We start from the raw sequence: 22,895 nt of genomic DNA on the forward strand, positions 1-22,895 counted from the left end.
ATGGAAAACACAGATAGCAGCCAACAGGGTCCATGGATGCAAAGTCAGTAAAGTGCCTATCAAACTCTGACAAGATGCTCTGAACTTGCTCCTCATAACGTGCATTACCAAGCTGTGCTGTGTCGTTACCCTGACGTTTAAATTCTGCCTGCATGTGAGCAAAGTTTCGCAGGTCACTGCATTGCAGCCTGCTTTACAGCAGTCGTGTTAAACATGTTCACTGAGCTGATCATGTTTATTATTACACATTTATCCTTTCCCTGTAACTCTAAATTCAGCTCATTCAGCATGCTGGTGAGATCGGTTAGGAATGCCAGATCCAAAAGCCACTTGTTGTCCTCTAGCTGTGTATTTTCGGCATGTTCAGTGAGCTTGAGAAACATCTTTGATTTCAGGCAACAGCTCACTGAATCTCCAAAAATGTACCTCTGCTCAGCCGCCTTACATCCGTGTGCAGGTGAAAAGAAGTGGCTGGAGACTCCACATGTATCGGTGGAGGCACGTGGTAGTTTGCAGCCCTCCCCGGCTCGGCAGAGGGGGTGGAGTGGCGACCGACATGGCTTGGAGAGCGGGGTGATTGGCCAGGTACAATTGGGGAGAAAAAGCCGGGGGGGGGGGGAATCCTTGCTTAGATGTAAATAAGTGTCACTTAGCTATAAGGCCCTTTGAGACTGCAACTGTGATTATGGGCTATACAAATAAACTTGACTCGACTCTTTTGCCTGAATTCTCCTCAAATGCTCTCTCATGACTGGGTCAAACTGATCCATCCGTTCTACTTGCCCATGGAAATTTCCATTGTCAGACTCAAACAACCTGTCTTGAGTGGCCACGAAATGCACGATTATGCTCTGCCAGATGGTTCACAATTGCAATTAATCTTCTTAAAATCTCTTTCCAGCGGTTTACTTCAAGAGCAATTAGATGTTGGTTCACCTGATCTATAGCTGTATTTGCTGTCTCTGTGATGGCTTGCGCCAGGTATCCATGTTTGTGATGTGTTCAGCAGACTTCTCATGTTGTCTCAAGTGGGCTGAAAGATTTTTGCAGTTATTGAACCTATCCCCATTTAGCTGAGTGCTCTCTCCTCGGTTTCCAAACAGGCGACAACAAAAGCACGTAGCAGTCTTTTTTCCACTGTACACAAGCCAGGGCCTGCTTATCTTCTCTCCATTCTTCATTTGCATGTAATAGTTATTGCTTTTAAATCTGCGCCCCTCTTCATTTTTTTTGGAAGAATTCTGTCCTTGATCTGAACTGGTCCTCTCTGCAGTATTGAGCAGCGCTCTTTGACGGCTGTTTCAGCCAGAGCGCTGGGTCATCTTCAAGTATAACACATCGGTTAGGGTGACTGCTACTCGCCTAGTTGTTGATTATCAACGTGATATCACGAGATTTCGTTCTTATATTGACGAAAATTAATCCATTGAATCGTCCACCAGTGGACGAGTATCGCCATCTTCGTCATAGCCATAGCTATCATGGAGCGTGAACGTGGCAGTAGCATTACCATCTCGAGTAGAAGGATCCTGTAAGGTTGTCTTGCATGCAGCAGCAGCATCACCTGAGCAACCTGGGCTGACACCGCCGGCCGGCAGCAATGGGTAGCTGCTCTTCGCTAGTATTAGCAATGCTAACGCTAGTGCTAGCGCAAGCAGCAGCTTCTTCCCGCTCTTTAGTAATATAAGCGTTGTAAGTAGCCGCTGTGAAAAAAGGTTGTTAACTGGCAGTTTTGCTAAAACCTTTCCGCTTTCCTCCTGCGTCCTTCTTTTTTCCCCAGCAACGCTGGGGTAGCTTCGCTGTATTTTTCAACAGTCTGCACACCACGCCGAGCTGTTTGTTTACACGAGTGGCTTACTGTCTCCCTGAATTATTTCCACAGATGCGCAGTAAGCTCACAGAATAGTCCAAATGTAGTGGGGACTGAGGGGGGGGTGCTGAGACACTCATGAATTAAGCATTCTGATTTCATTTTAGCGTATGGATATTTAGAAAGACATAATTAATTAGAGAACATTTTAAAAAACTTTTTTTAACCATAAGTTTATGAGGCCTTTTATGGGGGCCCTTGGTAGCTTGGGGCGGCCGAAGGCAGTTGCCGACCGTTGCCTAACGGTAAAGTCCGCCTCTGCTTTCTAGCTGGTGCTATAGTGACTACTGTTAGGTACATACAATTATATGAACAGTACAATGATAAAAGAATATGCTATAGTATATGAAGCCCAATGTATTATATATCTCCACCCATTACCCAAACCGCTTATCCTGCTCCCAGGGTCGCGGTGAGGCTGGAGCCTATCCCAGCAGTCACTGGGTGGCAGGCGGGGAGACACCCTGGACAGGCCGCCAAGCCATCACAGGGCAATGACACACACACACACACACACACACATATATATATATATATATATATATATATATATATATATATATATATATATATATATATATATAAATGATATAGCATTGTGCTTCACAAGATATTACAGTAAATCGCGTCCAAAAACCATTAGTCTGAAAGAAGTAAAATTTCTCAGAAATGCTTAAATGTAAAGTTCTTGTTTTGATGTCTGTTTGTTTGTAATACTTTTTGAATTTTTTCTTCTTTGTCTGTTTTTTAGAGTTCTTGTGGGTTATAAAAGTGACTCACGTAGAGGACCAGGTAGAAATTTAAGATTTAAGGCATTCAAACTGCACGGGCTGTTGTGTTTTCCGTTCCTTTGTTTATTTTCTGTCTCTGATTCAGCAGTAATATGACTATTGAAACGGGTGATGTTTCACCTTGGGCTGTATTTCCCGCAGGGCTCTTTGAGGCAAAATCATTTCTTTGTTCTGTCTGCACGCAGCGTTGATTTTGAAACTGAATGCCTTTGGGAAACGTGGCAGCAGCCCCTCTTTTAAGTTAGTGCAGGCCCCAAAAGACGAATCGCCTCTTGTTATTGGTAATTTTATCAACGCTGCTTCGTACAACTCTCTGTTTCCCTCTTGTTTTCCTTTATCCATTGTTTTTGTTCATCGTTCTCTCCATGTTTTCGTTTGTTCATCCCCCTGTGCCCTCTTTCGTTTGGCGGTCCATGGGAACTGGTTGAAATTGGTGTAAGAGACATGTACACTCTAAACTCTAAAAGTCAGTTTACTTAAAAAAATAATAATTAGGAAACCGATTACAGTTGGGGAAAGTTAGTAAATGAAATTGATTGTGTCAAGTGATGTGAAATGATTTTATGTGAAACGATTTCACATAACTTGACACAATTAAGTTCATTTACTTACTTTTCCCAAGTGTAATCAGTTTCAGTTTGATTTATAATGATAATAATAATAATAATAATTATTATTATTATTATCTGGATGATGATGATGATGGCGGTCACATGGATGGGAAGAGCCAAGCAGCCGAGGCACCAGGGCTGCAGGGCCATCCATAATATAGGCTCAACGCAACGCAGACGCTTCAGTGTGCTTTCAAATTTTGTCGGTAAAATACGGCACACTTTGCAAATTTGTAGTAAATTGGCTGAATCTTCATCTTAAAACCATTGGCCGTAAGCGTATGTGCCCTGAAAATCCCTGTCTGTTACAACCTCAGTAGAAAACAACAAAAAAAGGAGAGCGATGTTTTTGGGGTGTGCTTTTGGGCTGGGAGTAGTGTCAGGCAATGATGGTAGTGATGAGGATGAGGAGGAGGAGGATGGGTGGGGATACAGACGTCCTGTTTAGAGAAGAGAGAGCGAGAGAGAGAGAGAGAGAGAGAGAGAGAGAGAGAGAGGGAGGGAGAGGGGGGGGGGCTCGTCCGTATCCTCACTGGACTCCCACTTCCTCTCTTGGCGTTGGTATTTCCGTTTTTCCTCCCCTATGAACCGCCCAGGGAACTGGGCTGTGATACGCACAACCACCGGAGAGAGACAGAGACACCGGGGATTGACGGATAGGGAGATGACGTTCTTGACAGATGGAAAACAAAGTAAAAAAAAAAAAGAGAGAGAGAGAGAGGGCGAGAGATTGGGAGAAAGACAACATTCGGAAAAACTTTTATGATGAACACAAAGTGCATTTTCAATTTACAAAAAAACGAGAATTTTCTTTCAGATGTGCATCAACGGCTCATCTGCTTTGACAGGGTGCGGAAAGTAGCTAGCAAACAACTTTGCTTCCCTGCTGACAGTGCAGCCATTCTTTCTCAAATATGGGCTATATAATAGTGTTGGAGAGCTCATTGCCTTGGTGTAAGGGTGATGTGCATTATTCACACCACCTTGTATTGTTATACCACAGCTAGCAGCCTAGTTATTGCCCGTCATGTGTTGGTAGCACTGTGTAAGTTATTGTAGCAACCACGAAGGACTAGACTCGCTAGCCCTTGGCTAATGGGTCGGACCCAGGGCTCGAAATTAACGATGTCCCGATGTCCCGGGGACCATAAAAAATCCTACTGGGACACAAATATATTTTGTCTGGGACAGTGAAAAAAAATGTCAAAGTAAACTTCGAAATAGGTGTTATTTGCAAAGTCATTAATTATGAGTATCTAGACGTTACTTTGTCGTTTGAATAATTTGATAAAAACGTGTGAACGGCGAAACTACAGAAGGCTTACGTTCTTGCGGCACCTCACGATAGGGCAGTCAATCGCCTGTTCGTGCAAATCATAGAATGCGTCTACGTCATCCACTCTGCCAGTGGCTGCTGCTTGACTCGCGCCAATGCAGCATTCATAGAGCCAGAGCGATAGACCATCATCAACGACAGTTAAAAGAAGAAGAAGAAAGAAATGCTGAGGTGGTTGAATAAACAGCCCCCTGATGCAAGCCGCAATACTGCCGACTCCCGAAACGACTGCCGACTCCCGAAACTCCCGAAACTAATATTCATATGTTTAACAAAAGAATACGCATTTTAAACTTATATGGTGGACCAGAGTCCATGGTGTGATGATTAAGTGACAAAAAAGGATCAAATTATATGTATTCTGCATAATTGGGGGGGCGACGACAAGAATTAAAACTTGGGACACTGTTGGTTATATCCGGGACAATACAAAGTAGAATTCGGTACAGTTGTGGGACACTGAGGAAAAAAGTTAATTTCGAGCCCTGGTCGGACCCCTTAGTCGACTGGTCAGCGTAGTCGCCCATGGTGCGGGACACCCGGGTTCGCGTCCCGGCTGTGGTGGCTCCCGGCTGCCCCCCGAATTCCCTACATTATCGTCAAAGGAGAGAGACAGAGAGGAAAATTCAGTCGGTGTCGTGCAAGCTGTCACAGAAAAACAGAACCCAAATGTTTGTGAGTTTTGTTTCTGTGTGTGTGTGTGTGTGTGTGTGCGTGTGTGTGTGTGTGTATCAAGAGACATCACGACACCACGGTCTCTCCCTGCCCTCTCTCCATTGTCCTTCTGCAGAACAGCAGCATTACAACAGCCTTTGCCATCAGTAAATAAGGAGACAGGAATTCCTTATCTAATCACCAGTCCATGGCGCGGGCACGTCTACTGATGAAAGAGCGACTCCGCGGTCCACTCAGCCAAGCTTCGCTGCCTGTCTCTCCCCCCCCCCCCCTCTCTGCCCTGCCTGTCTGTCTTGTAAATGCACTTGTCATTTGCTGCTATTCAGTACGCCCCGATGATCCATAAATTGCACATGTTTTACCGTGGGGTCTCCTCAGCTGGAGTTGCACCCCTGACCCTGCCGGTGTTATTGCCATGCTCTGTCTTTTGACTTACACCCAGGGATGGAAACTCGGCTGGCCGTGTAAGTGTTTTTGAACAAATGAGGTACTACCCCACCAATTGCCCCAATGCTGGGTTAGAATTGGGTCAATTAGCCGAGTAAGTGTGCAAATTAGAAGATATATGCCTTTTCTTTGTTTTCAGTATTCTGACAGAGCTGCTGTTGTGGTCAGGCTATGCTAGGAATGTTGTCTTATCGTAGATGCAGCTTAAAAATGGAATTTTAGGTTGTTAATCTAACTGAAATGATAGGAAATGAGAGGTGATTAATCCTGATTTCTCTGATGGCTGCTGCATTCCTTGAGGTTGAGAGAGAGGGGGGGGAGAAGAGGGAGGGGGAAGAGGGAGAGAGAGAAGAGGGAGAAGAGAGACAGACAGACAGACAGACAGACAGACAGACAGAGGGGGACAGAAGAGGGAGGGAGAAGAGAGCAAGGGAGAGAGAAAGAGAGACAGAGGGAGATAGAGAAAGAAAATGAGGGAGTGAATGAGAGAGAAAGTAAGAGAGAAGGAGAGAGAGAAAGCAAAAAGGGAAAAGGAAATTCCAGAGCGAGGGACAAAGTTCTCAGCTTGTCCTAATGTGTCTTGATGCATGCTCAGTAATGCAGGTAAGACAATCAAATAAGGCTGAATCAGTTCATCTGGACACAATGTTTATTGACAAGAAACATTGTGTCCAGATGAACTGATTCAGCCTTATTTGATGTCCTAATGTATGCATCGTTAAAGTGTATATGTGTGCAGGGCATGCAAGTTAAGGCTTTGTGTGTGTGTGTGTGTGTGTGTGTGTGTGTGTGTGTGTGTGTGTGTGTGTGTGTGTGTGAGAGAATCACAGCACACGACTACCAAGATCCCAGGACAGTACTGGTGGCATTGGAGAAAAAAAACCACCGAAAACAAATACTTGGCAAAATCCTGCCATGGGAAAACAGAGAGATCTTGGAATGAGTGATTGTGCATGCCCTTTTAAGTGTGCGTGTTTGTTGGGGGGGCGGGGTTTCCATGTGCGTATGGGTGTATCGATGCCTGACTGCGGGAGTGAGTGTGCATATGTGTTTATAAATGCATTTTCGCATTTGGTGGAAAGCCCAAGCGCCGTAAAGAGCCTCCTTTTCGGGAATTGAATTCAACTTTCAGAAGCACAGCCTTGCCTGCATTTCACTCATAGTTCACGTTCTTGTTGGCACAAGAGCCTCTTTATGCCCGTCTGCGTGGCGTAAATGGGCAATATGGCATAGGTGTGCCTAACTGACCAGCCCAGGCCACTGCCGTCACTGTTCGAATCCCCGTGTTACCTCCAGCTTGGTCGGAGACACAATTGGCCTTGTCTGCGGGTGGGAAGCTGGATGTGGGACCTGGTCGCTGTACTAGCGCCTCCTGTGGTTGGTCAGGGCGCCTGTTCGGGGGGAGGGGGAACTGGGGGAATAGTGTGATCCTCCCATTCACTACGTCCCCCTGGTCAAACTCCTCACTGTCAGGGGAAAAGAAGCGGCTGGTGACTCCACATGTGGAGGACATGTGGTAGTCTGCAGCCCTCCCCGGATCGGCACAGTGGGTGGAGCAGTGACCAGGACAGCTCGGAAGAGTGGGGTAATTGGCCGGATATAATTGGGCAGGAAAAAAAAAAGGTATTCTCAGGCCCACAGATACCTCTTAAACACAATTTAAGATACCCTTGAATTTTTTCTACTTCAAAACACTGATTTTTTTTCCCCCTTTGTGTCCTTTATGTTCAGCATCCCACTAAATCACATTAATCACCTTTTCAAACTAACTTGGCTAATGATATGAAGAAGAATAAAGAGTATAACAAATATTAAGACCTCCTTCCTTGTTTGGCGAAGCAACCGTGTTTATGCATATTTAATACCATAATAACTTTAAGTCTTCGGACAAATTATCAGCGCTCATTCAACTGCATGTTGTCATGGGAACCCACAGTGGAGTTAAACTGGTGTCCATCCATCCATTATCTGAACCGCTTATCTTGCTCTCAGGTCGCAGGGATGCTGGAGCCTATCCCAGCAGTCATTGGGCGGCAGGCGGGGAGGATTTTGAGTTGAGTACAATGTTTGAAATAATTGTCTATGCTTTTTTGTGTTTTTTCATCATCTCATTTCTTAGATCATCTATGACTGGTTGTTTAATAGCATCAATTCAATCTTTCCCACAAGTCAACTAAAAAAAAAAAAAACGTTCGAAGGACAATTACGCATTATGGACAGTAGGTGGCAGTAGAGTCAATGAAGTGGACTTACTTAAAGCCGCGCTGCAGCTCCAGATGTTTGAAACCTGGACGTTTCCTGTGTTATGTCACGTGTGATTTATGACGTCACGAAACTGTCAAATCGATGGCCTAATGCCACGACTGCCTAAAGACACACAGGAGAGGCAGAGACAGATAGAGCCGGGTGTGATACTCAATCATGACATCCATCCTGTTTTTGACTGGACAGACAAAGAGAGTCAGCAGAGGGGATATAGATCATTGGGTGGAGCATATATATACCGCATGGCCTGGTTGACCCTTGACCTGGAAATGTATGGCAGTGTTGCCGGACGTTTAAAGGATCAAAGATGATAGCGGGAGATGGAAGTGAAGAAGAGAACAAGATGAAACACATTCACCCACCACCCTATCTCACCCTCTCTCTCTCTCTCTCTCTCTCTCTCTCTCTCTCTCTCTCTCTCTCTCTCTCGCTCTCTCTCTCCACAACCAGGATATGATATGCATGAGATCAATGGGCATGGCGTGGGTGAAGGGTCAAAGGTCAGAGCTCATTCTACTGTGATAAGCACTTTTATACATTATGCAAGAGTGGAGCATTTGTTCCCAAACGGGATTTTGCAGGTCATGTTTTTTTTTAAACCATTTTTCCCTCAGCACAGCGGAAAAGAAGGGACTGATGAAAGAGAAAAGTGCTGTTATTTTACCAGAAAAACAAAAATAGGCATTGTCGCTTGATACTTTTAACCTCAGCATTTGGTTACAGGAACAGAAATTAGGAATCACACCTCTGTTCTGTCATGTCCATGTTTTCTGTACAACAAGGGCCTGAAAGTCCACACCCTTGTTTCATGACTAACGTGAGATTAACAGGTGTAATTAACTAATCCTGGTCAGCATTACATCTAACGGCGTTACATAATCAAATATGTAAGGATGTTGTTAGCGGTTATCCTGCACTGTTACAGAGAAAACAGGTGGGACATTCGGAAGGTCACCGAAGCCTAAGTTTTGTTTTCAAGCTGAGCCTCTGAGAGGGAGTGGGGGGGGGGGGGGGGTTAACAGCTGAGGTGACACGCAGGTCAGTAGCTGCGAGGTAGATGTGTTATCCGCCTCTGACAAAAATGCTTCATGCGCATGGAAGGTCTGCAACGTTTCACTTTCAGAGGTGAACGGGAGAAGAATATACAGTATGCAGTGCATGGTGTGTCTGCAGGGGACGGACTCCACGTCCTCGCTGAGGCACCATCGACAGGCAAGCGCCATCGACAGGCAAGCCAAAGCCTGGCATCACGAACTATTGTTGGTTACTAAGTGAAGCTGAACTGCAGATTTATTATTTAGCTTACGCCTCATAGTGGCTGGATAGTGGCCGGTGAGGCCTTCTCTTTCCTTTTCTCTCTCTCGCTCACTCTCTTTTTCTCTCTCGCGGCACGGTGGCCCAGTGGTTAGCACCGTTGCCTCACAGCAAGAAGGTCCTGGGTTCGAACCCCAGGCCGTCTCAGGTCCTTTCCGTGTGGAGTTTTCATGGTATCCCCGTGTCTGTGTGGGTTTCCTCCGGGTGCTCCGGTTTCCTCCCATCATCAAAAAGACATGTTAGGGTTAATACTCCTGTCTGTGCCCCTGAGCAAGGCAGTGAAACATAATCAAATCGTAACTTTAATTCGAAATTTAAGAGGGTAGATCAATAACATTACAGATTAGATCGGCTGCAACCCGCCATCCCTCCGTGACCTGTACGCCTCCAGGACACTGAGGCGAGTAGGCGAGATCATGGCCGACCCTTCCCGCCCAGGCCACGGTCTCTATCATGGCCGACCCTTCCCGCCCAGGCCACGGTCTCTTCAAAACACTCCCCGCTGGGAAGAGGCTAAGGTCAATACAAACCAGAAACTCGCACCACAACAACAGCTTTTTCCCCACAGCTGGAGGCCTTTCCAACAAGTCCCTAGACACCCGGAGATCCTGACACTGCCCCCCCCCACCATCACCCACCACCCACCACCTTTGACCCTCTCTGCACACCACGACATGACGTACACCTACATACATGCACACACAGTCACATGCACAAACACAGTGCACTATATCTAGTATCTGCCCTACTGTGCCCTCTGTACATGGACACACTGTAGATACCCCTTATCCTGCAGCAACTTCTCACTTAGAATTCTCATTTAACATTTTGTAAATAGGGTTCCTGCCATATTCCCCGTGTTTCTGCCTTGTTGCACCTTATTGCATCCAATTTTACTTGATAGTATCTTGTACATATATATTTTATTCTATCGTTCTTTTCAGTGTTGTCTTTACTATTTCCAGTTGATTTGTCCCTCTTGCACCAACAAGACGTTGGTTATGTGTTGCTGAGCTGCTTGACGATGGATCTGATTGTGATTGTGATGCTCGTAACCTTCCAGCGCTGCAGTGCTGTTTACTGCCACAGTCACTCAGCGCCTTTTCTAAGCTGCCTTTTCAAAGGAGGCCAGGTCACCTGAAACTGATTCCTGCTTTCTCTCCCTTTTTCCTTTCTTTCGTTCTTTCTTTGTTTTCGTTCATTCTTTCTCTTTCTTTTCTTTCATTCTTTCTTTTTCTTTCTTTCTTTGTTCGCGTTCTTTCTGTTTCTTTCATTCTTCCATTCTTTCTTATTCTTTCATTCTTTCTGTTTCTTTCTTTCTTTCTTTCTCATTCTTTCGTTCGTTTGTTCTTTGTCATCCTTCCATTCTTTATTTCGTTCGTTCTTTCGTTCGTTTGTTCTTTGTCATCCTTCCATTCTTTATTTCGTTCGTTCGTTCGTTCGTTCGTTCTTTCTTTCTTTCTTTATTTCGTTTGTTCTTTCTTTCTTTCTTTCTTTCTTTCTTTCTTTCTTTCTTTCTTTCTTTCTTTCTTTCTTTCTTTCTTTCTTTCATTCATTAATTATTTCTTTCTTTGTTTCCGTACATTCTTTCTTTCTTTCTCTTTCTTTCTTTGTTCTCTTTCTTTGTTTCTTTCATTCTTTCTTCTTCCATTCTTTCTTTTTTTCTGTTCTTTCTTTCATTCTTCCATTCTTTATTTTTCATTCTTTATTTTTCTTTGTTTCTTTAATTCCTCCATTCTTTCATTCTTTCGGTCTTTCTTTTTCTTTCTTTGTTTTCTTTCATTCATTCATTTATAATTTTTTCATTCGTTCTTTCTTTTTTGTTTTCTTTGTTTCTTTCATTCTTTCTTTCATTATTCTTCCTTCCTTCCTTTCTTTCATTCTTCCATTTTTCCTTTCTTTCTTTCTTGTTCTCGCTCTCCTTCCTTCTCTCCCACGCCCTCTCTCAAGTTGTGTGTTTGTATTTGTGGATATATGTGTGTGTAATCTGTATGTATTTATGCATATATGTACAACTCTCTCCCCCTCCTTCTCTCTCTCTCTCTCTCTCTCTCTCTCTCTCTCTCTCTCTCTCTCTCTCTCTCTCTCTCTCTCTCGCTCTCTGAGCATTGTAACGTCAAATTGTTGATGTCTCTATCTGCCACTGGGTTTACATGGTGGTAGAATCAGATCACCCCAGGGGTCAGTCCTACAGGTTAAAGGTCACGGATGTCATCCATTTTAAATGCTGTTGTTTTGGGCTTCACATCTGGAGTGCTGACAGATACTTTCCAGGGTTGCTGTTCTGACACACACACGCACACACACACAGACACACACACAACTTTACATGGGAAGGGAATGGAATTTTCCAATAGAATTGTGTTGTTACTGAATCACTATAGCAACACACACATAAACATACACACACACACACACACACACACACGCGCGCGCGCGCGCGCAACTGAGATTGGTGCTGGTTGGTAGAGCACTTTCCCCTGTCCACTGTGTCTCCTAAATGTTTCCAAAGGAGGGTTTTTGTTCCCCTGTAAGGAAGTGTGTAATTCCCAAACACAAGTGGGTGGATGAGAGACGTGGTTCTCTCATGAAGGAGTGTTGTCCTGTGGTTGGCACAGCACCACCTTGGCACTAGGTGTGTGTGTCGTACGAGGGGAGACGATCCTTCAGGACCTCTGGGCTATAAAGCCCTCCTATCCATCGACCAAACCAACGAATCCTCACCACTAAACCCCTACCGGCTCTCGGTGGGGGTGGGGGTGGGGGCTCATAGTGGTCCTGTTATTACAGTGAGTTTCTCATCATATCGTCACGGACGAGGTGGACGTTCGGTCCATACTTGGACACACACGGCTCAGTACTGTTACCGTGTGGACCCGTGTATGTACAGGAGCCGCGCCTGCTTGGGGATGACTTAGTGAGATTTGAGAGAGTTGGAGGTAAGATGTCAGAGAGAGAGAGGGAGAGAGAGAAGAGGAAGAAAAAGAAGGAAGTAAAGCACTGGAGAGGACCTGATAGAGGCCTGGGGACAGAGGGGGGGATAAGGAGAGGGACAGAGAGGAAAATGTTTCATTAAAACAACCTTGGAGGGGGGTGGGTTTAGTTTACACACTCACCCCCCCCTGTCTCCTTCTTATCCCTCTCCCCTCTTCCTCTCATTAACCTTCTCCTTCCCTCCCCTCATTCTCTCCTTTGTCTGTGTCCTTTTTTTAGAGCCGTTATCCTCCTTTAATCCTCCTCACCCGGGTTCGCAGCCGTCTTTCCTTCCTTTCCTCCTTCATTTCCACAACACTCTCTCGCTTTTACTGTCCCTCCCTCCTGTCTCCCTCTCTCTCTCACTCTAGCCATCTATCTATCTATCTATCTATCTATCTATCTATCTATCTATCTATCTATCTATCTATCTATCTATCTATCTATCTATCTATCTATGTCTGTCTGTCTCTCTGTTTCTTTTCTTCATTCCTTAACTCTTTTTCCTGTTCTTTCTTTCTTTCTTACTCTCTTTTTACTCTCTCCATCTGTCACTCGCTCCATCTCTCTTTCTTTCCTCTATTTTTTTTTTTTTTTGCTTCCTTCTTGTTTAGTGTATTAAAGGAGCATACCGGTGTTATTGCATGTTTTAGCTCATTTTCCACAAATGGTGTACTTTACATTACGGCCAACCACTTTCCAAACCACGCCATGCAGTTTTATATGCTCTCTCTCTCTCTCTCTCTCTCTCTCTCTCTCTCCTCTTCTACCCCCTACCTCCTTACCCCCTTCCTTCTTTCCTTGCCTCTTCCATTCTTTTGTCATCCCTCCTTCACTCCATCTTGCTCCTTCTTCTGCTTCCCCTTCTCTCTCCACCTACTCTCTCTCTCTCTCTCTCTTGACCGCTCTCTCTCTCTCTCTCTCTCTCTCTCTCTCTCTCTCTCTCTCTCTCTCTCTCTCTCTCTCTCTCTCTCTCTCTCTCTCTCTCTCTCTCTCTCTGGTGTTTATATTAGCCATCCCCTAAGAGCCTGGTTGAGACACTACTGTTTTACTGCTCGAAACGCAAAGACAGATGGCAGAGTCAGATCTCTCTCTCTCTCTCTCTCTCTCGCTCTCTCGCTCTCTCTCTAACTCTCTCCAATCCTCTATTCTGTCTTCTGTCCAGCTCCCTCACTCTCTGTCAACATATCTAACTCCCTGCCTTTTCTTTTAGGTCTCTCTCTCTCTCTCTCTCTCTCTCTCTCTCTCTCTCTCTCTCTCTCTCTCTCTCTCTCTCTCTCTCTCTAACTCTACCTCATGGTTTCAGTCTACCTCTCTTTTCCACACTTCTTCGTTCTCTCTGTCACTCCTTTGCTGTCTTAATCTAACTCGCCCACTGGTGCTCTCGCTCTCCCTGCCTCTCTCTCACTCACTCACTCACTCACTCACTCCCCCTTGCTCTATTTTGACTGCATACTTAAGTTGCTGCCTGCCTCAGTGTTGTGGATGTGTTAGCGCCTGATATCTGGATAAGAGAATTTAAGCCGTTTCCTTGGAGTCTACTGGAGCTGACCACAGTGGTGAATCTTGTCGGAATTTAAACTGCAAGTCAATCCCTGTGTACAGGTATAGACCTGCATGTGTGTGTGTGTGTGTGTATGTTTGTGTCCGTCGGTTTAAATCTGTATTATGTATGATTCTGTCTGAACCACAATCTTCAATCTACATCATTCTGGTGTGTGTGTGTGTGGTGTGTGTGTGTGTGTGTGTGTGTGTGTGTGTGTGTGTTGATTTGAGTGTGTTGATTTGAGTGTGTATCTTACTGTATGTGTGTTTGTGTGTGAATGCATGTGTGCTACACATGTCCAAAGTGCATCCCTGTCTTCCTTACAATGGCTGACCTAGAATGTGTACAATTGAGTACAATTGATTTGCTCTGGGGCACTGCGGTAGAGAGCTAAATCAATTCTGGTCATGTGTTCCGTGTTTAATCTGATTATTGTGCGATCTATGTTGTTTAACTCCTGATGAACTCTATTTCTTGTCTCTCTCTTTCTCTCTCTGAGAGAGAGAGAGTGTATGTGTGTGTGTTACAACTGAAGCAAGGAATAGAGAAGTGAATGAAACTGAATGCTGTGATGAAATATAAGCCATTATCAACAAAATGAGGGAATTTTCACCCGGTGGCGGTAAACGAAGCGGCATGCTGTTTTAGTTGACTACGATTCCCACAATTCAGTTTGCTGTTGCCTGAGAGACGTTACAAAACAGTCGTAGATCATGACTTCTAACACTGTGACTTATTAAAGTTTTTATTTTGGGTATAACCAAAATATCAGAGCACTCGACTTCAATTTAAGACACAGAAATATGATATACACGTCAGATCGAGGCTGGTCTATAATTACGTAAAAAACATCACTTCCTGTGTGCCAGTAAGGATTCTGCGGAAAGGTGCAGGACATCCTCGGCTATTGATGAATAAGAAATTGGGCAACATGCAAAAAAAAAAAAAAATTTAATCTTCATTGGGTCCGGGGGATGATGATGATGGTGAGGGGTGGGGCAGGGGGGTTCCGACATAAATAGAAATTAAAAGGTAATATTTTACTGTAAAATTCCCTCATTCACAGACACATTAATGGGCATTACTGAGTCAATCAGACTCCGTCTACCCTCATCTTATAAATGGTCCTCCTTTCCCCGAGTGATCAATTTTTTATTTTATTGTACAGTACTGGTGAATTGGTGCTTTGAATGTTGTTTGGAAGACGCATATCTCTATAAATTAGATATGTGTGTACTCCTGCAGACGCCATTAATTTAGCCCTTTGAAAACTAGCGACTTCGGCATCAGCGCCTCTGGGCGCACGCGCTTCCGATGGCCTCACGGCCTCACCATCCCACTTCCGACACCGATGTAGTGAGTTCAGGGTGGGGGGAGGGGGGAGCCGGGACGCGAACCCCGGTCTCCCGCACCATGGGCGACTACGTTAACCGGTCGACTAAAGGGTCTGACCCGTTAGCCAAGGGCTGGCGAGTCTCGTTACACGTGGTCGGTACACAGTGGCTACAAAGAATGCCTGTGCAGTCCTGTGAAGCGGGATGAGGACCTCCAGAAAGCCACTATTGACGAATCTCCCGTCGAACAGCGTGAAAATACACAAGAATTTTCTTCACCTTGAGCACACATACAGTGCATCCGGAAAGTATTCACACCCCTTCACTTTCCCCACATTTTGTTATGTTACAGCCTTATCCCAAAATGGATTAAATTCTTTTTTTTCCTCATCAATCTACACACAATACCCCATAATGACAAAGCGAAGAAGGTTTTATAGAAATTTTTGCAAATTTATTAAAAATAAAAAACTGAAATATTGCATGTACATAAGTATTCACACCCTTTACTCAGTACTTGGTCGAGGCACCCTTGGCAGCGATTACAGCCTCAAGTCTTCTTGGGTATGAAGCTACAAGCTTGGCACACCTATATTTGGGGTATTTCTCCCATTCTTCTCTGCAGATCCTCTTGAGCTCTGTAAGGTTAGATGGGGAGCATCGCTGCACAGCTATTTTCAGGTCTTTCCAGAGATGTTCAATGGGGTTCAAGTCTGGGCTCTGGCTGGGTCACTCAAGGACATTCACAGACTTGTCCCGAAGCCACTCCTTCGTTATCTTGGCTGTGTGCTGAGGGTCGTTGTCGTGTTGAAAGGTAAACCTTCGCCCCAGTCTGAGGTCCTGAGCACTCTGGAGCAGGTTTTCATCAAGGATATCTCTGTACTTTGCTCCATTCATCTTTCCCTCGATCCTGACTAGTCTCCCAGTTCCTGCCGCTGAAAAACATCCCCACAGCATGATGCTGCCACCACCATGCTTCACTGTAGGGATGGTATTAGCAAGGTGATGAGAGGTGCCTGGTTTCCTCCAGACGTGACATTTGGCATTCAGGCCAAAGAGTTCAATCTTGGTTTCATCAGACCAGAGAATCTTGTTTCTCATGGTCTGAGAGTCCTTTAGGTGCTTTCTGGCAAACTCCAAGCGGGCTGTCATGTGCCTTTTACTGAGCAGAGGCTGCCGTCTGGCCACTCTACCATAAAGGCCTGATTGGTGGAGTGCTGCAGAGATGGTTGTCCTTCTGGAAGGTTCTCCCATCTCCACAGAGGAACGCTGGAGCTCTGTCAGAGTGACCATCGGGTTCTTGGTCACCTCCCTGACCAAGGCCCTTCTCCCCTGATTGCTCAGTTTGGCTGGGTGGCCAGCTCTAGGAAGAGTCCTGGTGGAACAAAACTTCTTCCATTTACGAATGATGGAGACCACTGTGTTCCTCGGGACCTTCAAAGCTATAGAAATTTTTTTGTACCCTTCCCCAGATCTGTGCCTCGATACAATCCTGTCTCGGAGGTCCACAGACAATTCCTTTGACTTCATGGCTTGGTTTCTGCTCTGACATGCACTGTCAACAGTGGGACCTTATATAGACAGGTGTGTGCCTTTCCAAATCATGTCCGATCCATTGAATTTACTACAGGTGGACTCCAATCAAGATGTAGAAACATCTCAAGGATGATCAGTGGAAACAGGTTGAACCTGAGCTCAATTTTGAGTGTCATAGTAAAGGGTGTGAATACTTATGTACATGCAATATTTCAATTTTTTATTTTTAATAAATTTACAAAAATGTATAAAACGGCTGATGACATACACACACACATACCCTTACACCACACACACACACATACACACACCACACACACACTGCTGCTTGTGCAAGCATCATCACTGTTTGTGTTTTGAGTCCATGTATTGTGTGACTGTGTGTGTGTGTGTGTGTGTGTGTGTGTGTGTGTGTGTGTGTGTGTGTGTGTGTGTGTGTGTGTGTGTGTGTGTGTGTGTGCGTGCGTCTATTCGTCCGTCTACCTTTTTATCTTGTCAAGCTGACTAGACCTGACTGTCTCTCTTTTTGTCTGTCTGTTTCTTCCTGAGTTGTTAGTTTACTTTTTTGTCTGTGTTGGCTACCTGCCTTTAATCCCTTTATTCATGTATCCATCCTTTTACTCATTCTCCTATCTTTCCTTCTGTCTGTCTTTCTTTCTTTCTTACTTGTGCATCTGTGCGTAAGCACTACTGAGTCTATTCGAGTGTGCATTATATGGTGCATTAATGCGTTCAAGAGTGTATGGCAAACTGCTTGTGTGTGTGTGTGTGTGTGTGTGTGTTAGCACGCCACTAAGTTACTTAATATGCAAGGGTGAGTGGTGATGTTTCCTTGTATGAATTTGAATGAGGCTGTCCATTCTTCTCGGTCTTTTTAAAGAGGGCAGCGGTGAACGGAAAGACACAATATTTCCATTCAGACGGCAGCTGAATTGAAACTGGTCGTTTCAAATCTTGTGAAACAAGGCCACACCGTCTCATAGCTGGGACGCACTATTGCTGCTGAGTCAAGACGAGCGAGGACTTGAGACTTGAATAAGCACCGTGTTCATTTTTACTCTGTGCTATTCACATTTAACATTTAACTATTCGTGTCTGTGAAATCTGAGGACGACACGATAAAACATACAGCAGCAATTATGTATATGTACATGACTGACATTGTGTTTTTCATACTTTTATACCACAATTATTCTCAACTGTCATAAGAAGTGTGAGGGCGTGTTCTAGTCCTCATTAATCTTCATGAGCTAACATTTGAGTCACGAGTAAAGCAAGTGTTGGCGGTATGGGTGAGCGGGGTTTCATAGTTTGATGATTTGATCTGATTGGCTGTATGTAAACGATAGTTTCTGGCGACTTCCTGAGGATTAGAAAAAGATCAGCTCAGAGAAGCTGAATTAGGGGAGCTCTTACGGAAAGTGGAAGATAGAAAAATTGAATTCAACCTTTTGCATTTGTATTTTTCCGTTGAAAGAGACAATACAAAGTGCCTGATGATTAAAGCGTAGCAAGTAATGTTACAAGATATTGTGTTTCACTTTTGGTCCCACTTTTCTTTGTTTTTTTTTCTCCCCCTTTTGCTCCCCAATTGTACTTGGCCAATTACCATATTTTCCCAAGCCGTCCCGGTCGCTGCTCCACCCCCTCTGCCGAGCCGGGGAGGACTGCAGACTACCAAATGCCCCCACCCAGCCCAGTATCACACCAAAGCATGTAATACACCCGCCGGTCCAACGTGTCAGTGTCACGGTTTGCCTCGCTCAGGCGTGAGAAGATCACATGTATGAAGGCTCCATCGATACATGTGGAGTCGCCAGCCGCTTCTTTTCACCTGACAATGAGGAGTTTCACCAGGGGGGTCTAGCGTGTGGGAGGATCACGCTATTCCCCCCAGTTCCCCCGAACAGGCGCCTCAACCGACCAGAGGAGACGCTAGTGCAGCGACCAGGACACATACCCATATCCGGCCTCCCACTCGCAGACACGGCCAATTGTGTCTGTAGGGACGCCCGACCAAGCCGGAGGTAACACAGGGGATTCGAACCAGCGATCCCCGTGTTGGTAGGCAACGGACACCACCTGGACGCCCCAACTTTTGGTCCAACTTTAAAAGTTTTTTGTAATTTCCTTGTTTTCATTTTCACCCCTCTCAAGCCTGAACCCAGTTTAACTTGAGGACCCTGAACACAAATGGGAATAAGAGGCCATAACTTGAGCTGGTTTTACGCAAACCAACAATCAATCTTCCCATGCACAGAGCACCACAAGATTATTAAAAACATCTCAGGGTAAACATGTGGTGAGTCGTTAGGATTTCCTGGTATCAGCTCTAACGAGGGACTGAGTGATGCATGTTGAAAGGCCCCTCTCGGCGAAACTCGGAGGAAAAAAAGAGTGTTTTACCTCGTCGCCGGCCCCGTCATGATTGATGACACGCAAGCTGAGCTATGAATCTCTGCCGAGCATGTGTTGTTTCTGCAGCAAGCGTGAACCAGGATGAAAAGGTTTGGCTTGATTAGGAAAACAACAGTTGTCGCAAGAGCAGCACATTCATGTCACTAATGGGCCGAGAGAGAGAGAGGGGGGGGGGGGGGTAAAACAAAAGATTGGAAGGCATCTGGTAGCTATTAGAACCAGGACCCATATCAGGCAAGGGGCTAAAAACGGCTTTTCCTCATACCATATACACTCACACACACCATACATCCACACACACACACACACACCCACACACACACACACCCACACACAATGCACACCGAAACATTTAACATATTTTCGGCACTGAGCGAGAACGGAAATTCTTGCTATTACTTCAGATATATCATGAACCACAATTCCTAAATCGCCGGCGTCACAGCCAGCAGTAAGGACTGCACGGGTCAGAAAAACAGTGCCCAGGGCATCACCGGTTCGAATCCCTGTGTTGCCTCCGGCTTGGTCGGGCGTCTCTACAGACACAGTTGGCCGTGTCTGCGGGTGGGCAGCCGTATGTGGGTATTTGTCCTGGTCGCTGCACTAGCGCCTCCTCTGGTCGGTCGGTGCGCCTGTTCAGGGGGGAGGGGGAATTGGGGGGGATAGCGTGATCCTCCCATGCGCTACGTCCCCCTGGCGAAACTCCTCACTGTCAGGTGAATAGAAGCGGCTGGCGACTCCACGTGTATCGGTGGAGGCATGTGGTAGTCTGCAGCCCTCCCTGGATCAAGGGGGGGGGGGGCAGCGACCGGGATGGAGCAGCGACCAGGATGCCACGGAAGAGTAGGGGTAATTGGCCAAGTACAATTGGGGAGAAAAGGGGGGGGGGGGATAAAAAAACAGTGACCAAACATACCATCACACACGCGCACGTGCACACAACACACACACACACACACACACACACGTTCTCTAGTGCCCCCCCCTCACCTCACCTCACCTCACCTCTGTGTGATGTGACTGTACACTAATGGTATTTCCCCTGATCAGCCAACAGGATCAAGCGTCCTGGGCTTTGGCCCCACAGGTCTCCCTCCAGATCCACAGGTCTCTCTCCAGACCCCCACGTCTCCCTCCAGACCCACAGGTGTCTCTCCAGACCCCCACGTCTCTCTCCAAACCCACAGGTCTCTCTCCAGACCCCCACGTCTCCCTCCAGACCCACAGGTCTCTCTCCAGACCCCCACGTCTCCCTCCAGACCCACAGGTCTCTCTCCAGACCCCCACGTCTCCCTCCAGACCCACAGGTCTCTCTCCAGACCCCCACATCTCCCTCCAGACCCACCGGTCTCTCTCCAGACCCACAGGTCTCTCTCCAGAGCCACAGGTCTCTCTCCAGACCCATAGGTCTCCCTCCAGACCCACAGGTCTCTCTCCAGACCCCCACGTCTCCCTCCAGACCCACAGGTCTCTCTCCAGACCCACACGTCTCCCTCCAGACCCGGTGTCTCCCTCCAGACCCGGTGTCTCCCTTAATTAATTGTTGGTTGAATGGTGACAGATCCGTGCAGAGCTGTCCCCAAGGCACGACCTCTTAAAATTGTCCACCCGTGGTGCGAGTCCTCCTCTTACCGGGAAAAGGGAAACACTAACAGTGCCGGGGGCGAGGAGCTAAAGAGGAGAAGCCTAATTTCCCCTCAGCTCATCTTATAATGAAATAGCTCTATGAACTGAGGCGGGGAGTCGGTGTGATGTTGTTTGTGTGATGTTGTTAAAGTGTGGACTGACTTTTTGTGTCTTTGCAGTGCAGCTTAGTACTCAGTTTGGAAAGTATTGCGTGTTTAGCTTGAAAACTTTAATGCAACAGCTTTCCATATGTATACGTGGGCATGTGTGTGTCCCATTGGTGTGCGTGTGTGCCTGCAAGCCATCTTGTGGGTGTTTTAACTTTTTGTGTTTTTTTTTTTTGCATTGTCCTTTAGTTTGCGTTCCTGTGTGGTTTGTTTCTTATTATGTGTTTGCTATTGTTCAATTTCCTGGTAGTAACTAGATGACTGGAAATCTAGAAACACACACACACACACACACACACACACACACACACACACACACACACACACACACACAGAGGGAGGGAGCGAGAAAGAGTAAAATTGGAGTTCGTTTCATCAGACAGCAGCTCATAAATTACAACACGTCTGTAAACTCTCCTGCACAGGATTATATGGACAGGAGAGGGGGACCAAGACAGAGAGAGACACACAGAGAGACAGAGACAGAGAGAGACTGAGAAGGACAGATAGAGAGAGAGCGAGACAGGGAGACAGAAAGAGTGAGGTGGAGAGAGAGAAGGACAGCGAGACAGAGAGGACAGAGAGCGAGAAGGACAGAGAAACACAGAAAGAGAGAGAGACAGAGAGCGAGATAGAGAGAGGGAGAGAGAGGACAGAGAGGGAAGGACAGCGAGAGAGCAAGACAGAGAGACAGAGAGCGAGACAGAGAGGACAGAACATGAGAAGGACAGAGAGACACACACAGAGAGAGAGACAGAGAGAGACAGAGAGAGCGAGACAGAGCAAGATAGAGAGAGAGAGAGCAAGACAGAGAGAGACAAAGAGAGAGAGAGAGAGAGAGCGGGACAGACAGAGAGAGAGAGAGAGAGAGAGAGAGAGAGAGAGAGAGACAAAGAGAGCAAGATAGAGAGAGAGAGAGAGCAGGACAGAGAGAGACAAAGAGCGAGATAGAGAGACAGAGCGGGACAGACAGAGAGAGAGAGAGCTGATTGATGCCTTTAAAAACAAGACGTGGTGGAGGAGTGTAACACAAATAAACATAATCCTTTAAGCCATGGATGTGTGGAGGGTGAGGGACAGAGAGAGAATTTCTTTCTTTCTTTTCCCCCAAAATATACAAATCATTGCATGCGTGAATAGCCAACATTTCAGCAGTCGCCATTTGACCCTGTTTTATATATCTATATAATAAATTGGAGGCTTGAGCGTATCCCAGCTGCCCATGGGGGCAATAAATCCTAGACAGGGCATTTTCCCAGCATACGAAATACACGGGACTCATTTTCACCCACCAGCTCACCTTTTAGTCAGTCTCAGACCTCACCCCGGCTTTATGCCCTCAGACTGCGGGAGGAAGACCAGAATACCTGGAGGAAGACCGGGTGGACATGGGAAGAACATGCAAACCCCACACAGACAGGCCGGGATTAACCAGGAGTCACCGCGAACCTCCCACACCGGCCTCCCCTGTTATCTAAATGTGGGAATGAGAAAGGAGGCCCTTGAGGGGAGACGCACAGACTGACACGGGGTTGAGAGGTTAAGAGACAACTGCAGGTTGCACAAGAGGTCAGAGGTAGAGCTGTCTGCTGATGCCCCAGATTGGCGTGGTAGATATTAAAAGCAGGCCTCAAGGCAATCAGATATGACACCGGTTCTGCTGGCGGTCACGTCACAGAGGTCACGACCTAAGACCTCCAGCCTCTGATCCATCCACAGCTCTGATTGGTCCAGCTGATGGATGGCTGAATCCTAACAGGACATGGTTTGCTGTGTGGACATGCAAATGGATTTTTTTCTTTTGGATTCCCCCCCCCCTTTTTTCTCCCCAATTGTATCCGGCCAGTTACCCCACTCTTCTGAGCCGTCCTGGTCGCCGCTCCACCCCCTCTGCCAATCCGAGGAGGGCTGCAGACTACCACATGCCTCCTCCGATACACGTGGAGTCACCAGCTGCTTCTATTCACCTGACAGTGAGGAGTTTCA

At 46.2% G+C, this 22,895-nt stretch overlaps 1 protein-coding gene across 2 annotated transcripts in view; it reads left to right on the forward strand.

Annotated features, from left to right (window-relative positions):
• Positions 1 to 13,506: 13,506 nt before the first annotated feature.
• The window catches only part of arhgap36 (Rho GTPase activating protein 36), a 70,887-nt gene continuing 61,498 nt past the window's right edge, over positions 13,507 to 22,895 (forward strand). For both annotated transcript variants that reach the window (XM_056300142.1, XM_056300141.1), the window contains exon 1: positions 13,507 to 13,887. The gene's annotated coding sequence lies outside the window, so the exon portion shown is untranslated. The remainder of the gene's footprint in view (positions 13,888 to 22,895) is intronic.

Source organism: Lampris incognitus, chromosome 20 (assembly GCF_029633865.1).
Source record: "Lampris incognitus isolate fLamInc1 chromosome 20, fLamInc1.hap2, whole genome shotgun sequence".
NCBI classification, from domain to species: Eukaryota; Metazoa; Chordata; class Actinopteri; order Lampriformes; family Lampridae; genus Lampris; species Lampris incognitus.